This window comes from Microtus pennsylvanicus, chromosome 6 (genome assembly GCF_037038515.1).
Source record: "Microtus pennsylvanicus isolate mMicPen1 chromosome 6, mMicPen1.hap1, whole genome shotgun sequence".
Lineage (NCBI taxonomy): Eukaryota > Metazoa > Chordata > Mammalia > Rodentia > Cricetidae > Microtus > Microtus pennsylvanicus.
This window is the reverse complement of record NC_134584.1, coordinates 21,017,152-21,036,635: the sequence shown is the minus strand read 5'-3', so window position 1 is coordinate 21,036,635 and position 19,484 is coordinate 21,017,152.

The following is a 19,484-nucleotide window of genomic DNA, read 5'->3' as shown; positions in this document are numbered from 1 at the left end:
CAAATAGAAAATTACTATGCATTTTAAATTTTTAATGGACAAATCCAAAGTTCACCTTCTTATAGAACATGAATATAGTTATGAGTAAACCTGAACTCAACTAGGTTTCTTTTATTAAAGGACAAAAATAAATATTAGCATCATTGAATAGGTAATAGTTGCAATTTCCACACAGTCTGCCCATTGTGATCTGATTGCTATTTCAAACGTAACTCTACTCAGAAGCTAGAAATAGTTTCAAAGTCTACAAATACTTTGAAAATGCCTTTATAAATGGCCACATCCTCAAGGGAGACAAAATATGTTCAGTCAGATGCTGTTTAAATTGTGATAAATGCTATCTTAAACTTTTCACCTCATTGCTGGAAGCACTTAATGTTCTGCTCATTTTTCACTTTAAACTTTAGGAGGATCACAAGAGAATGGCGATGTTTTCCATTTTCTAATTTTGAGACAACCATCAATGGCCATTGCCATATTAATGATTCCGACACAATCACTGTGTCTTTGATGAGCAATGTGATAAAATTGACTTTGTCATTAGTTCCAACACTTAAGAATGTTCATACTACATTGATTTTATGACTTTTCTAAGAAAAAAATTCTAAATCTTTTCAATTAAGCTGACACCAGGGAAAGCATGATTTTTTCATTAAAATGGAACAAATGGATTCTATTTGCATTTGTATTTTATGAAATATGACAAGAAGTTCTATAACATATTTGATAAAACTCAAATGCATTTTGTGAATAAATATGTATATACAAATTTTCTAAGTGAGTTGTTTATCGCAACAAATATGAACATTTAGTACATGATATTTCTAAAACATGTTGGAAAACAAACATACAGTTCATGTTACAATTTTCTTTGTAATTATCTCTTGCAGTTGCTTATTTTGCAATAAAACTAGCATTTTTAGCTACTTTCTTTTGTATCTAGCTCATGATTCCTGTTATAATTAATTTTCTCTCTTTATGTATGCATTGTTTTATGTGTGTGCATGTGTGTGTGTTTCACTCAGTAACCTAGAATAAACTTGAACCTTTTTTGCATTTCTCCTTCCACAGCTTTCAAGTGTTAGGATTGCAGGCGTGGGACAACATGTTTTCCTTTTATTTTAATTTAATTTTATTTTTAATTTTTTGAGACAGGGTTTGTCTGTGTAGCTTTTGGGGCCTGTCCTTGAACTAATTATTGGAGACCTGAAGATCTACCTGTGTCTGCCTCCCAAGTGTTGGGACTAAAGGTGTGTGCCACTATTGCCCAACTTGCTTTTAGTTTTACTGTAATGAAGTATGATAAATAAACATCTAAAATATTTCCCCATTCCTAATATTTTCATAGTCTTTACCTTACTGATTTTCAATGTGTTATGCCTTATATCAGTTGGCAATTTCTCTTGTTCTTTAGGGATCAAATATGTTGAGTCAAATTTAGAGTAATGCTTACCAAAATAAATCCTTATAAAGTTTCACAAAACACAAAAGGGCTCATTAAGCAAAGTGAGAGCGAGAAGAAGCTGAACGTTTGTAATCTCTTGCCAGCATATCTGATGACCTCAGGAGCTCAAAACAACACTAAATCACAGTTCCCACCAGTCTGTGCTTGGGAGAAGCTTTTCTAAAATGTACAAAAAAGGTTTTGAGAAGCATTTGTATTCTCCCTCAGGAATAAGGTCACATTTGAAAACAAGATAAACATATCAAGTTGCAATGAAACTCTAAGGAAAGTAAAAACTTATCTAACAAGGATTTTATATTCAAAAACTAAGATGATGGTTGCTTTAATTAAAAAAAATCATCAGGATGTAGGATATTAAATATTAAAATTTTCAATGTATACACCTTAATGGTAGCAACGTAGAAGGACTATTACGATTTTTTAAAAAAAAGGAAAGAAAAGGAGAATAAACCAATAAACTCGTAATGTGTCTGTGCCGGTTGCTATAGGGAACTGATTGGCAACAATCTCAGTCAGCTTCACCAGCATGCTAAATCATACTCTAATCTCTTCAACCAGGAGCCTCATTCTAATGCAGCTAGTTCCAATTAAATGTCATTTGTTTCTTATGCAGAATGGGTGAGAAGGTTCAGATACCTTTTTTTGTTTGTTTGTTTTCAATGCTACTTATCATTCGGAAACAGAATTGGAAAGCCATGATACATGCCACAAGGATTAGTCTTTCCTCTGTTTACATGTAAAGCTAGACATGATCCCTTATTCTATGATAAAGGATTGACAGCATGAAGCTTCCCTTCCTAATCAACCTGCACAGCCCTTAGGGAAGGAGAGCATGGAAAGACTTGCAATGAAAGACACAGAGTAGGTTTTAATGCATCTGAAAGAAAAAAGGCACAAAAACTAGATTATTGGCATTGAAACTTATGGTTGTATAATATATTATCTTTTTCATATATACCCATTAAAGTTTCAAATATTCTTAAATTCAATAATTACTTCAAAGTTCAACAGTCATTTTGGATAGATTGCACTTATAATTAGTTATATACAATGCCAAAATATTTGCACAATGAATCCAAACCAAAATTAACACAAAAATAAAATACCACTTAATTATTTTTCTATGATCATCAGTGAGTCAGTTGACAAGATAATGTTACTTAAATAATTCAAAACATTTTTAGTTAAAATTTTCACAAACACATACGTAATATAAATATAAGAATATATTGGTTATTTTTTAATCTATGGATTCCTGTAGTCTTAGAACTCTGGAGGCTGAAAGTATAAGTTGTAATAATCAGAGTTCATTTCCAAATACTTACATTTAGTCAGATATCTTTTAGAGATTAACTATTATTAAAATAGTTTAAACAAATTTGCACGTGTCTCCATATATTGCATATTGTAATGTAGACTTCCATATAAGTAATTTGAGGAAATTCAATATTTCTACAAATGATTTAAAAAGGGAAAATAAAACTACTTACACAATGTTTCTATATGTTTGAGAACATATATTGGTCAACAACAACTAGTAAGAGTCATTTCACTGAGTTGCTTGAGTTCCAAGGATATTCTTCTTGCTTTGGTTAAATAACAGAAAACAATTTTCCTTCATAATTGAAGTTGTTTGCTCTTTCAGATAAATTGCAAAGAGGGTTCTGACAATTCCAGTCATGTACTTCGTGTTTTTTTTTTCATGTACATAGTCATTCTTTGGTCACGTGGTTCTATAATCTCTCTGACAGACAGGAGGTAATAAAGCACACAGACTAAGTAGGTTTCAGTAAGAAGATCTGTTTTCAAGTTCACCTCATGGATTTTGTGTTCTCCTCTCCTAACTTTCTCAGGGACACAATAGCTTACACAGACCATGGAACTTAAATGTAGGCCATTTATGTGTACTCTTTTATTTTTATACTTGTATTTTACCATCAACTGAACAATCCATATTTTTCATATTTTGTCTATATAATGAATGAACTGTATTAGGATTATATCCAACATTCTTTACCATCCTTTATCACATCTCCTTTTTCCAAATTAGTGCCCTTCTTCATGACTTTTGTATTCATTCGTGTCTTGTGAGATTAATCAACTGTGTTTTCATAATTGAGATGGCCACGTGATAACCCGACGACAGCATTTCATAGTGCTTTTCTTAGCTGCTTTTTTTTTTTAGTGATTGAAGGGACGCACCATGATCAAAATGATTTGTAAAATGAAGCATTTAAATGGGAAGTTTCAGACATTGAGTCAATAATCATCATCGCAGAGATCAAGGCAGAAGGCAGGATGGCAAGCAGAGGGCTGACGCACTTTGCTCTGAGTTTACATCTTATCTACAATTTGTAGGCAGAAAGAAGAAGAACCAAGGTTAGACATGGTGTGGTCTTTTAAAACCCAAACCTCACTCCCAGAGACATGTAACTCCTACATTAAAGCTACACCTCCGAATCCTTCCCAAAACAGTTACAAGAAGTAAGGACCAAACATTCAAATATGTGTTTCTGTAGGAGTCATCCTCAATCAAACCACAAAACACTTGTCATTCTCCTCTTCATGGTCTTTCTGCCCACTCTGGGCCACAATCTGAATCTTTAAAAGAAATATTTAGCAGTCACTTAACATCCACATGTGTACTAAGGAAAAAGTACTAGGAAATGAACATTATTTGAGCAAAGAAGAGAATTGATGAATCTATGCATATAAATATAAATACGAAAAAGTTTAGCTACATGCTCACTTAGGATAACAACTCTAAGATGATTTTTAGAGGGCTATGATTTCTCCAATCAAACGCTTTTGAGCAGTTTTCTAGTACGAGGCATGTTTTCCCACATATTTCGATACAAACTCATAAAGATGGAATTGAATCAGAAGCTTCTTTAATTCTTGCTATAATTCACAATAGAGAAAAATTTATGCAGCCTGTTAGAAGTGAAAAATTAACAGTATTATCCTACTTTTAACTTTGCTTCTTATAATTCATGTTACATATGTCCCACTGATACAATGGCTGTATGTATATTTGGGGATTAGACACCTACTTTCTTTTGGATTCAATACCCTCAACTTTATGTTCAGTTAGTTGCTTCTGTCCTAAAGTGTGCATGTTGAGATTACTGAATTTGAATGATATGTTTATTATCATCTTTTACAAAACAAGCATATATGGAAGTGTTACTAGCTTAAAACACTGTGCATGTGTTAACTATCAGATTGTTAAGTTTTCTTTCAATATGAACCCACAAAATAATCAGTAGAATTGGAGTAGTAAACACATTTTCTCATTACTATGTACTTATACCTAGTTGTGAACTCGCCTTTAAATCATTTCACAGTTGATAACCACTAAGCAAACACTTGTCTAATATTTTATATACTTTTCCTGATGTTTTGCAGAACAAGAATTCCTTCATTGCTCATGGGAAAAAGTAAAACTGTATCTGGTAAAAAGGACATTCTCTAAATTAAGCCACTGATAGGGAAAAAAATCATAAACATTGAAGAAAGATCTCAAGAACATTTCTAACATAGTTGTAATCTTAAACAAAATTTGGAATGTCTGCATATATACCTTAGACCACTATGAGTAGGCTTATCTTAATTTAAAAAAAATAAAGAAAATCAAGTTACTTTAAGTAGAAATATTGTACCAAATTCATGACAGTAGAGAAGGTTTACAATAAATCCCTGACAAAGATCATAGAAATATTAGAGTCACTATAGGTGCATCTGTGCTCAGAGCATGTTTTTTATTTTGTCAAGTAAAATTTCTATTCAAACTATCCTGTTTTTTTTTTTATTTTCCCATCCTCCTGCCTTAGTCTATCAAATACAGTGATTACAGCTGTTAAACATTTTACTGACAATGTATACCTGTTGTTACAAGAAAATAAAAAAGTCACTATCATTTACAAAATCTGAAGTGTTTAGTCAACTGTAAACTCTTGTTAACACAACTACATTAAACATCCTTCATGGTCCATTGATTAGAATGTTAATGATTGAGATGACTTGGAATATAGCAGGCCAACAGCCAAATTAGCTCTGGTTATTTTATTCCCTAAATAGACATTTGCTGCCAACTTTGTGTAACATAACATCTTTTAATCTATTATGGAAAGTATTTTGGAATGTAGGAATAAACCCACAGCTTCTACTAAACTAAAAGTTCAGACTGTCTGATGATAGTATCTAAGGCCTATAGCAAAAGTCAAGTCAGGTTCTAAACTGACTGTTTGCTGGGCCAACCAATGAATTTCAAAAGTGTTTAGGGGACTGAGGAAAGTATTTTCATCTCTTCTATGGGTCCTGATTTTAGTCTCCAGCACATATACTCAGTGTCTTACAAACATTGGTAGGTCCAGCTCTAGAAGCTTTGATTTCTTTACTGATTTCCTTAGGTACACACATATATTGGGTTTATTCTCTCTCTCTCTCTCTCTCTCTCTCTCTCTCTCTCTCTCTCTCTCTCTCTCTCTTTCTCTCTCTCTCTCTTTCACACACACACAAACACTCACACATATGCACATGTATTCATAGATAAGAATTAAAAAAATAACCAAAATGTTGTGATTTTCAATTCTTTGTTATCATAAAAATTTTATTCCTGTTATAATGAGAGCTTTTGTCCATATTTGAAATCAGGATCTTTTATCATAGTCATCACAATTGCGTGTGGGTGACATGGAATGTTATTTTAAGATGTGTTCCATTCATTTCTGCTGTGAAACATTTGTTTAATGATGCAAAGATGTGTTTCCTAATGTTACATTTGTTTAACTCGGTAAAGCTATGTGACTTTGCCTATCTAAACTACTTGATTGGTCTAATAAAGAACTGGACAGTCAATACCTAGTCAGGAGAAGAATATATGAGGTTGCTAGGCCAAAAGAATTAATAGAGGAGAAAACTAGGGTCATAGAAAAAGAGAGAAAAGCTAGGAGTAAGGAAAAGAAGAGAGGAGGATGCCAAGGGCCAGCCACTGGGCCACACAACCAGCCACAGAGTAAGAAAGACCAAAAGGTATATAGAATAAAGAAAGGTAAAAAGCTCAGAGGTAAAATGTAGAAGAAGAGAAATGGATTGATTTAAATCAGAAAAGTAACTAGAAAGCAAACAAGCTAAGGCTGGACATTCATAAGTTTGAGTAAGTCTCCTTATTATTATTTGGGTGTTGGGTTGTAGAACTCTAAAGAGTAAAAATAGAAATTAAAAAAAGAAAACCAAAACCAATTAAACACTACAAGTGGGAATGTTTCCAGCAGATTATTCTAGCTATTTATCATCATGATAATTCAAAAGAACACTTTAAGATTCTTTTCCTAGTGCACCATAATAATAATGACTAAGAATACAGCACTTGCAAGTGGATCATTTAGCCTACTTGAACTCTGTTTAGAAGGGATGAGTGAAAATCTGCACTCACTTGGCATTTGTTGGTCAGGTATTTAGTTTTGATTACATTTACCTTTACTAATAAAGTCTGGGGTTCCTCAACTTCCTGTGTTTCTCTGATCATAACTCATATGAATAGATTCAGGATTTTTTTCAGAACCTAGCCACTTCTAACAACATAGCTGCCTGATAAGAGAGCTATGAACCACACACTCAGGAAGCTCTTGAGGAACAGTAGCAAGTGCCATTAACCACTGAGCGAAATTCCAAATGTTACAAAAGTTCTCTGAAAAAGAATCGGTATCAATTGTTTTTATTCAGATACATTGACTGATGAAAATTCCTTACACTGCTTAATGAAGAGAAAGCACTGAAACAACCTAGTTGCAATACAGAGAGAGTACATCTTATCCTGGTGCAAATTATTGCAATTTTAATTTTATAGAGATTTATTGAAGTAGCTTCACAATAATAGCAAGGATTTGTGTTCTTTAATAAAGACACAATTGAGAAGATTAGTCATCACTAAAATCACCCTATGAAGGTAATTATCTGGGGTTCTAAAATTTGCACTGTTTTAAAAATCTTAATATAAAATAAGCAAAGGAATATCATTGCAGTGTAGGATATAATCAGAAGGCACACCAGGCTATTTGCATATAATGACAGGCATATGACTCTGGTTTACTAAAATCTGTAGATTCACCATAATCTCCGCAAAACATATGACACCTTTAAGTTTATACTTTATTACAATCTCAATTATTTTTAAGTTATTGTATTCTTATTATTTCCCAGTGCAAAGTGATCTGACAGAGCTAAAAGTATTCCTGGGGAAAGCTTTTGAGGATGCTAAGTGTAAATAGGGGATTTCAATGTGCTTGGTCTCCCACAAAGGTACTTGTTTACACTCCAATAAAAGTCTATTTACAAAAATCTTTCTTAACTTAGTTGTTCTAAATATTCATGAAAAATTGCATTGATGATATGACATAAAATATTTTTATTTCCTTATAGTTTTGAATTTTAAGTTACAAATCAAGTTATGAGTGATTTTTCCCATCCTTTTTTCTTTTTATTGATTTTTATTGAGCTCTACATTTTTCTCTGCTCCCCTTCTTGCCTTACCCCTCCCCTTCAACCCTCTCCCAAGGTCCCCATGCCCCCAATTTACTCAGGAGATCTTGTCTTATTCTACTTCCCATGTATACTAGACCTATGATATGTCTTCTTTAGTGTCCTAATTACTGTCTAAGCTATCTGGGATTGTGGTTTGTAGGCTAGTTTTCTTTGCTTTATGATTAAAATCCACTTATGAATGAGTAGATGTGATAATTGTCTTTCTGGTTCTGGGTTAACTCACTCAAAATGATGTTTTCTAGCTCCATTTCTCTTCCTGAAAAATTCAAGATGTCATTTTTTTTCTGTTGTGTAGTACTCCATTGTGTAAATGTATCACATTTCCCTTATCCATTCTTTGGTTGAGGGGCATTTAGATGGTTTCCAGGTTCTGGCTATGACAAACAAAGCTGCTATGAACATAGTTGAGCACATGTCCTTGTGGTGCAATTAAGAATCTGTTGGATATAGACCCAAAAGTGGTATTATTGGATCTCGAGGAAGGTTGTTTCCTAATTTTCTGAGAAATCACCAAACTGACACCCAAAGGTGCTGTACCAGCTTGCATTCCCAGAAGCAATGCAGGAGTGTTCCCTTTACCCCATGACCTCTCCATCATAAATTGTCATCATCGTTTTTGATCATGGCCATTTTTTAAGTTGTAAAATGTAATCTCAGAGTTGTTTTCCTTGCTAGAACTTCAAGAACTATGTTGGAGAGATATGGTGGAAAACCTCGTTTTGTTCCTGATTTCAGTGGGATTTCTGGCAGTTTCTCTCTGTTTAGTTTGATGTTGACTGTTGGCTTGCTGTATATTGCCTTTATTATGTTTAGGTCTCTCCAAGACCTTTATTATGAAGGGATGTTATAGTTTGTTGAAAGCTTTTTCAGCATCTAATGAGATAATCATGTGGTTTTTATTTTTCAGTTTGTTTATATGGTGGATTACCTTGACAGATTTTCATATGTTGAACCATCCCTGCATCATGGTAGATGATGGTTCTGATGTGTTCTTGGATTAAATTTGCCAGTATTTTGTTTAGTATTTTTGCATCAATGTTCATGAGTGACATGGGTCTGTTATTCTCTTTCTTAGTAATGTCTTTCTGCAGTTTGGGTATCAGGGTAATTGTAGCCTCATAAAAAGAGACTGGCAATGTTCCTTCTGGTTCTATTGAGTGGAATAATTTGAGTAGTATTGGTATTATTTCTTCTAAATTAGTTCTTATAGAATTCTGAACTGAAATCATCTGGTCCTGGGCTTTTTTGTTGTTTTTGTTGGGAGACGTTTGATGACTGTTTTTATTTTTTAAGCAGTTGTAGGCCTATTTAATTTGCTTTTCTGGTCTTGATTTAATTTTGGTAAGTGATATTTATCCAGAAAGTAGTCCATTTTCTTTAAATTTCCATATGTTGTGGAGTACAGGTTTTCAAAATATGACCTGATACAGTATTTCCTCCATGTCTGTTGTTATCCCCCCCTTTTCATTTCTGATTTTGATAATTTGGATATTCTCTCTCTGCCTTTTGGTTAGTTTGGATAAAGGTTTGTCTATTTTGTTTATTTTCTCGAAGAACCAACTTTTTGCCTCATTGATATTTTTGTATTGTTGTCTTTGTTTCTGTTTTGTTCATTTCAGCTCTCAATTTGATTATTTCCTGCCAGCTAGTTCTCTTAGGTGAGTTTGCTTCTTCTTGTTCTAAAGTTTTCAAATCTTCTATTTTTTCACTAGTGTGGGATTTTTCCAGCTACATTATGTAGGCATTTATTGCTATGTACTTTCCTCTTAACACTGATTTCATTGTGGCTCATAAATTTGGGTATCTTGTGTGGTCATTTTCATTGAATTTTAGGAATATTCTATAGATGTCTGCTAAGACCATTTGAGTCATAACATCTGTTAGTTACCTTATTTCTCCATGAATTTTTTGACTGACCTGTCCAGTAGTAAGAGTGAAGTGTTGAAGTCTCCCACTATTAGTATGTGGGGTTTAATTATGAGTTAATATTTAAAAGTGTTTCCTTTACATGTGAGGATGTCCTTATATTTGGATCATAGGTATTCAGTATCTAAATTTACTTTTGATGGATTTTTTTTCTGTCACTAATATGAAATGACCTTCCATGTCTTTTTTGATTGATTTTAGCTTCAAGTCTCTTTTGTTAAATATTAGCATAGCTACACCCACTTGTTTCTTATGTCCATTGTATTGGAATATATTTTCCCAATCCTTTACTCTGAGACAATGTCTGTCTTTGAGGTTCAGATTTTTCTTGGATACAGAAGAATGGATTCTTGTGTTCTCTTTATTGTCTCAAGTCTTGAATAGTTTCTTTCATATATTTGATTGTTTTTTCTTGGTTTTCTTTAAAGGGTTTGCTGATGTCTTCCATTTTTTGTTTGTCTTTTCCTCCATTACTTTGAGGGAATTTCTCATTTCCTCTTTAAGAGTTTCAAAGATTCTCCTAAAGTTATTTTTTAGGTCATTTTCTTCTGATTCCTCTATATTTGGTTGCTCAGGTCTTGGTGTTGTAGGGTCTTTGAGTTTTACTGGTGTTGTGTTGCTCTAATAGGTGTGGTTGGGGCTGTATAAGATTCTGTTGATTAATCTTCTAGGTGGCAGTAAATCCAAGGCTCAGATGGTTGTTCCTTATGGTAAAGTCAGTTCCACAGTTCTAGTTACCCCGTTGGTTACTCCGTGTTTCTGGAGATAGCTCAGCGCTTCTGTGCTTTGTTCTGCTTCCTTGAAATTTTGCAGGAAAATGGATGGATCTAGAAAACATTATTTTGGGTGAGATAACCCAAACACAGAAAGACAATAATCACACGTAAATGAGAGGTGGTTTTTAAACATAAAGCAAAGAAAACCCGCCTACAAACCACAATCCCAGAGAATTTAGACAACATTGAGGACAGTAAAAGAGACTTACATAGATTTAATCTACATGGGAGTAGAAAAAGACAAGATCTCCTGAGTAAATTGGAAATATGGGGACATTGGGGAGAGTTGAAAGGGGGAGGGGAGAGGTAGGGAGGGGGAGTAGAAAAATATGTAGAGATCAATAAAATCAATAGATATCTATATATATGTATATAAAGATTATTTATCTATCCATCCAACTATCTATCTATCTATCTATCTATCTATCTATCTATCTATCTATCTATCTATCTACCTATCCTCTATATCTATGTATTCCAGAAATCTGAAGAAAGCACATTCACACACCCATTGGCATGTATGTTTTAATAAAGACCTATAAATATGAAAACAATGTTGCTGGTTGTGAAAAGTACAACACAATGTTGCTACTTGATTTTTGTCTATATTTGGCATAAAATGGACATTTATTCTATATCCAAGGTTAAGATAATGTAAAGTCATATTCATTAGTTCACTCAAATGAAACAAGGCAAACAGATGGACATTAACTAATAAATGAATACCGTATTCTTCTGGAAAAAATCCCTCTAATAAAAAATCCAGGAGTTCTACCATATTAGTAGTAAATCTATATTTTCTGCCCATGTTAACTTATCCCATGACTTAAAGATCACATGTGAATCAAATTAGAATGTTTAGTCATTGAGTTTTCTTGAACCATTAATAAGAAGTGCTAGACTAATTAGCACAAGCCACAGAAAATAAAATCATATGATTCTACAATGTTATGTAAAGTGTGAGATTTTGCCATAATACTTTAATTTCTTTGGAATGATGGCTCATTAAATCTATGGTATGAAGACAGTCAGAGATCTGACATAGATACAAGAAAAAATTTTAAAAAGTTTTTATCATTAATAACCATGCTCTTTTTCTGCAAATATATCATATCAAACTTCTAACATCATTATGTGGAAGTCTGCTTGTATGCTTCTGTGTCTGAATGTGTTGAATTCCTCAAAATGATTTGGTTCTATTCTTATTGAGACAACTATTTAATGTTCAATTACTTAAATATCATTATAACAGCTACTACACATATGATTCGTCAAAACTGACCTTATAAAGAAGGGAATAAGGGTTTTGGGAAAGTATTTTAAGGTTACTTCTGTTTGTGCTGTGAAATATTTGTTTAATGTTGTAAAGGTGTGTTATTTTTACAGTTTATGCTTCATTTGTTTAACCCTTTGAAGCTGTGATTCTTTGCTATCTAAAATATCCAATGACCCATCAATAGCTTTTCAGGTACAAGGACAGGTAGGCCTGGCAGGCAGAGAGTATAAATAGAAGGAGAAATCTGTCCACTCTGTGCAGTCGCAGCCTTTTTTCATCCTCTGAGAACTCAGGGGTTAGGAAGATTTGGGGGAAGATTGGGATTTGTAGCTAACAGGGTTCAATCAATAGGGTGGGGGTTTTGGAGCAGCCTACCTACAGGAAGTTTGACTGCTGGCTGGCTATATAAGCTGAGGCAGGTGGTGGAGGAGCCCAGTGTTTTGCTCCGGTTTCGAGGACCTAGAAATTGGGGTACCCCTCAGGTGGGTGATCACTTACTTCTTGGTCCACTATGTGCAGTCACAGCCTGTGCTTCAGGGTTCCCCTGAGGTCACATGGACTGGAAGGTTTGGGGGTAGAGTGGAACTTGTAGCTTTCAGGGTTTGATCAATGGGATGGGGGTGTTCTAGATTTTTAAGTCAGTAAACAAATACAAGGATAAAATATTTTTATGAATAATTACCTTAAACTCTATTTATACTTCACAAGCTGAAAATCTTACTTGAAATGGTCACTGTGATACTATCTTATCCCTGTAAGATCAAAAAGACTGATGACAACTTACTCTAGCTAGAGGCTAGAGAGGATGCTCTTTCGGCAAGGTCTTTCTGAGTCAATAGATAAGGATTCCTTCAGATTCCCCAACACATGACAGGTTACAGACAATGCTGTGGGTAACCCTCCAGAACCAGATGGTAAAACTCTATTTTGAAAGACACATATACGATGCCATTAAACATGGAGAAATAAACTTGTGCTCAACAAGAAGCTTCAGCCTTCCAGACCAGTGTTTCTAATGTTGACAGTAATGAACATACTGCCTGAAGAAAATATTAATCATTAATCTCACTCACCTCTGTGATGAACCAGCTCAGCCAGGGACTACAGACTGGGTCTCAGGAATAGGTGGGTAAGGAGTCAGCGAATGACAGACATAAGACTCATACGAATTGCATCTGAATGCATCTTTACTAGGCATGAAGCTCATCCTTTATACAGAAAAGGTTGCCTAACAGCATATAATGTCTTTTCATGTGGTACATATTATTTTTAGAATCATTATACCAGATACATGAGAATAGATTTTCATCAGACAGATGTCCCCACTGTGAGTCTGCAGTTGGTCATGCTAGACATGGCTTGGCATTAGTTTCGACATAAATCTTTATCTAGGCTATGAGTTTATGGCATTCTGAACTAAGGGCAAACAGTTGTGGTTAACAGTCACACAGTCTACAGTCTTTTTATATTTCTGCAGTCTATGTACAAAACTTCTTTCCTTCTCCATATTTTTAATTCTTTTCCAAACCTTTCACAAAACCAATCTTACGAAGTTACAGTCACTTATCTCTCTCTTATATCCTTATCCCATCTTTCCTGAATCTTTCTTAGTTGCTTAATTAAGTTTGCCTTTTGTTCTTTACTATGCACCAGATTAAAATAAAAATCTTTTCCCTTAAATGTTAACCCATCTTCCTCCATTAGCATCATATAGCCCTGTATATGACAATGACTCATCAGTAGACTCTAAAAACTTAAACATAGTATCTTTCATTTCAAAATAAAACAAGACTATTCCTTAAAACATTAACAGGTAATACCAAATGTGCAAGGTTTCTGAAACAAGAAGCACAACACATACACACCTTCTCTGCAGAAACTCTTCCTTAAAGCTTGTGTCTCATCTTTCATAAAAGATCACACAAACTCCGCAAATGGTGGCGTGACACACCTATAAACCCATTTATCCACAATAGCAATTGGACTTCAATATATACTCATCTGTGACACAGTATTATTATTATATATAACACAAATATTATTAGAATAAGCAATCACTTTTTATTAGTATGTAATGTCTGTTTCATGATATAGAACTCATACCTGATATTTCAAATAAGGATGGCATTTTACAATTCATTATCCAATCATCCAGGTCTTACATAATCTTTAGCCTCTCTTCCATAATAAGCTATCACCTTTAGAATGGGTGATATAGATATCTTGTTTATGACTGAGATGCCCACCATTACTTACTGTCAGGTACTCTGGGAGCATTGTGTCTCTTCATTTCATTGCTGTCTTTGCAAAGTTTGTCTTCTCAAGTGGATTCTAAAGGTATCTTTCGTTTATTGCTATAAACATAAATTTTAAAAAGCAGGTATATTGCCAGTTTAAACAATTAAGTTTCTCCTTTGGGCCTATGACAGTCACAATATGGGTTTCATCTTTTGAAAAATACCTCAAATCTAATCAGAAGGCAATGGTTTACCCTCATAGCAATTGTTCCAGAATTGCTTAGGTGTAGACATCTTGCCCAGCATACTGTTTTGTTGTTTGTCGTTTATAGATCTCACTCTGCTAATAGATGACTTTTCTTCCTCAGCGACTAGAGTGGTGCCTTCAGACATGCTGAAAGCACAGCAGAATTCTTAACCCAGTACCTAAATGTTGTCTTTATACCTTGCAACTGAGGAACATGGTTTCTTCAGAAATAAGTTCTTATCCTCCAGTTCTAGTGAGATACCAGGTAGCTTGATGGTTGTTATTTTGTATGGATTCTTAGAGTTTCTCTGACAAACTCTTGGAGAGGTATTCCATAAGTAGGACTATGAGTTTTCTTAGTACTAAATCAATTTTATCAGCAACATTATACAGACATGCAAGGTTATTCCTTTCGATCTCTCTGTATTATTTTTGGGTTGCAAGAATAGTCACTTCACACATGACGTTTGCATATGTCCTTCATTTCAGTTTTTCTCCTCTCTATTACTCTTCATGCCCTAAATTCTTTCACTTCCTCCCAAGTTCACACTACATAACTCATTGTTAATGATGAGCAGCGAGTTCACTTTCTGCGTTTGCAGAGTAACACGGACAATCTGTCAGATAAGCAATGGCCTTTTTATCATGCACACTAATAGAACTCCAGAGTGTCACTCTCTTTATCATGAGGTTCCCCCTTTTCCCCCCTCAGACATAAATAGCACCATTATGTCAGATCCCTCTGCATCTGAACAACAGTACATGCTTTTAGACCTGTGCCTTTGTAAATTTCACTACTTATGAATTTATTGAGAACCATTAGCATTGGATAAAATTGAGACTTTTCTACAGCCTAGGTTTCTGTGAAGTATTGCTTTTGTCACCTAATGAAACAGAATAAATAAATTGTAAGTTTCAACTGTTAGAAGAAATTTGCTTCATAAGTCCAGGACAGACAATATCAAAAATTTTAAAGGATAGTAACTCTATTAACCTTTTTATATTTTTATTCATCATAAAAGCATTTTTAAAAATCTTTGTCTTTTATTTTATTTATCCTTTTTGATATGGTTAAATCTGGAAAATCAGAATATATCATGAAAAGTAAATGCCTCCACAGAATTTTAAACATGCACAGAACATATGAGATTAAAAGTAATTTTTTCTTCTGAAATAGATTTCTTTAGAATGATTATGGAAATACTATTTATATAGAAAATGATCAATTATTTTCAATAACATATCAAAGCATTAGATATCCATATTTGAAAATAATTGCTCTTTTCCATAATCATAGGAGAGAAATTTCTTTTATAATATATAACTGCCATGAGGAAAATAAGAAAAATAAGAATTTAGGAATTTCACTAGGTCTATTTTCTGTGAAAAGAAGATTAAATGTAGGTTTAGGTGACAGAATCTCCTTACCTAAAGATATATTAGTCACAGAGAACTGTTTGAGGGTCTCCGAAGACCTCCTGATAATACTACATATATAAATCTAAGGTCTGGAATCTTAGGGCTTTCTTTTTATTTTAAAAAAATGAATAAGAATTCAAGAAACTTGATAGCAGTAACTTTATCTTTAACCAATTTTAATCCCAATGTAATACTTTATTCTCATGGATTATTTTATCACAATGATGGTGTGAAAATAAATCTAGATGATATTCGCCAAGGGAAATGCAATGAGGCATCTTTAAAGCTCAGTTCTATTTTTCTTATGGATATATCATTAAATCATCACACTCAAGTCTCCTGCATTCATTTATTTTAAATAAGGCATTTCTACGCTGCAGAACTTTTCAATAAATCAATGACTGTTTTGAAGATCTCAAGTACAATTAATGAGAGCAGCAACCTTCCTGAGCTAGCTATGTGTTACGCTCTTTCTTGAAACTTGGACAGAATGAGTGCTGTTACTGTTTGTGCTCAGAGACTGATTATCAAATTTAACAAAATCACAGTACCCATATTTTATATGTTCACGTTTTCTACTAATTTTAGATGTACCATATAAAACATCAAAGACCATCATTTTGAAAGGGAATAATTAAAATCTTATACCTAAGATCATTGTATTTCCCATTGACTTTGATTCAATCTTCCAAAAATGTCCATTTGTCATTCTTCTGTATCCTTAGTAGACCAGCTCAGTCAGACTGTGATACGGAATTCCCTTGTGTATGCAGTGAATATTATTGGTTAATAAAGAAACTTTCTTGGGCCTTTGCAGGGAATAGAAGTATGTGGGAAAAACTAACCTGAATGCTGGAAGAAAGGAGAAGGAGTTAGAGAGAAGCCATGTAGCCTTGCTGGACACAGACACCAGAACATTAGCTGATAAGCCACAGTCACATGGCGATACAGAGATTAATAGAAATGGGTTAAATTAAGATATAAGAGTTAGACAATAAGAAGTTAGAGCTAATGGTCCAAGTAGTGTTTTAAATAATATAGAAAGAGGCCAACAAAAGGCCTCTTCCTACAAACTGGTACCCACATGGCCAACTAAAACGCACTTAAAACCTGAGAGAGCTTAAAAAGGAAACCTTTACCTCAACCCAGGCTACATTAATCTGAAATGAGAAAATATAAATTGAGAAAATAGCTCCTTAAGAGCATTTTCTAGGTCGTTTTTACAATCTGTGAATGATGCAAGAGGGCCAGCTCATTGTGGATAGTGCTATCCCTTGGTTGGCAGTTCTGGATTTTTAAAAGACAGCAGGCTTAGAAGCCGGTCAGCATCACCCCTCCATGACTTCTGAATCATCTCCAACCTTCTTCTGTCTGACCTTCTTGAGTTCCTATCCTGACTTCATTTGATGAACAGTGCTGTAGAAGTGTTGGTCAAATAAACCCATTACCTCAGAAGTGTTTTGGTCATGGAGTTTCATTACAATAGCAATCCTAACTAAGACTTCACTCTATCCTTATCAAGGTATGTGTATACAGGACCCAGAATTTGGAAATGATAGTAGGTACAGTCTGACGTGGACTCTGATATATTCCAATAATAACACTACTTAATATCCCATACTTTAAATATGATTAAAAATTACTATAGCAATTATTTTATGGTTAAAGATAGAAAGAGGATTTTGTTCCATACATTCTAGAAATTTATATTTTGATAAACAATTAATGAAGAATTAGAAATGGAGATCCATCTGCATGACACTTGCCATCCTTCCTTCCCTATGCTACACTACATGGCTGAGAATTTAGTTAATTGACCTTTCTGGCAACATAGTGAGTGAAGGTTAAACTTGTGTAAATCGTTTGGACAGTGTGCATATGGGACTAAAGATTTATTTAAGACAGAAAATAATTGATATTTGTTGTTGTTGTTGCTTGAGACAAGCAATAAGTTAGTAGTACCAGAGTTTTTAAAGAGTAAAATTGAACTGGTGAAAAATGTTTTGTTGTTGTTCTTGAATAGACACTATTGAATTGAAAGCATTGAATGAATTGAGTTTATGAATGAAATGTTGAGATGAATTTTTGTGTGCAGAAACAATCTGACATACAAAGGAATAAGTTTGAAAGACGAGGTTAGAGGAATATGTAACTGATTTCTATTTCAGATACACTCTTCAATAAGAATATTGAATGTGCAAGCAGTGTCTTGACTTTTGCAGAGTATATTACAATTTCATTTTTAAGATAGCATATTCCACAATAATATTAGAACATAAATTGCAGTGGAATAAAAGTAACTTACTCTCTAATCAATGAATCATTGTTATGTGAATGATTGTCTGCACTGAATTATATTGCAACAATGACAATTTATTTGATATGTTTTGACTCTCAAGGTTGGTAGTGTAGCTTAGCAGATTATGTAATACTTTGTTAGTAAATAAGTTATATGTTGAGTATTAACGCAATATGAAAGTGATGTAATTGATAAGTTGAGTTTATATTCTTACCGGTGCTTATCATTTATGTAGAATGACAGTGGATACTTTTATACAAGAGCATGCTATTAAATCATGGAATTTCCTAAACCACTAATTTGGGGTACTGTTACAGTATACAATATAAACTTAAATAATAATAAATTTTTCTCTAAAAGAGATCTATAGGATTTCAAAATCATGAATTTAAAATATTTTGGAAACAATTTTATCTCTCTATACTTCTTCCTAACACTTTTAATTCCTCCACATAGACATCAGAAATGAGAAACTGCCATGGACTCTGTTGCTATACACTTTTCTTCGTAGGTCAACCTGATATTTCACAGGAAAATTAGATTTTACAAGGATTTTTGGTAAGAAAATTGTACTCAATCAAATGGTGAAGTGAAAAAGTATATTTCATAAGTAAAATAAATTTGATTTCCAAAAGAAAATCAATTGGGGCATATAATTAATCAGTTTTATAAACACGTCTTCTTACACACACTTGATTGACTGCAGACATACATATGGTTGAAATTATAATTACCAAATATTTTGTTAGAACATGTTAGTATCACCACATGGGAATAATTTTAATATCTATGAAATAATGCAATTATCACTAATTATAATGCTAAATGAGTTCGTGGAAAAAGCTTTACTATATAAAAATATTTTCTTCAAAACTAATATGAATTTATGGGAGAAATACTAAATTTGTAGGCTTCAAATTGTATAAATATATAATTTATATGTCTGAAGTATATTTGTTTGAAATATGAAATTAAATGCTATATAGTTTAGTTTTCTTTTGTTGAAATAAAATACCATGATGCAAAGTACTTTATAAATGAAAACATTTATTTCATATTGTATTTCTAGAAATTCATCGTGTCAGGAGCCAGAACAGAAAGTGGCAGGCATTAAAACAGTAATAAAAAGTTGACGATTTACATATCAACCAAACAGCGGTAGTAGAGACTAAACAGTTTCCTAAGTCATATTAGGTTGATTATTTTTAAAGCTTTACCCTACCATTGCTTTTGTCCAGCAAGGCTCCACATACTAGCAGTTTGATAAATCCCCAAACATTGTCACCTACCAGG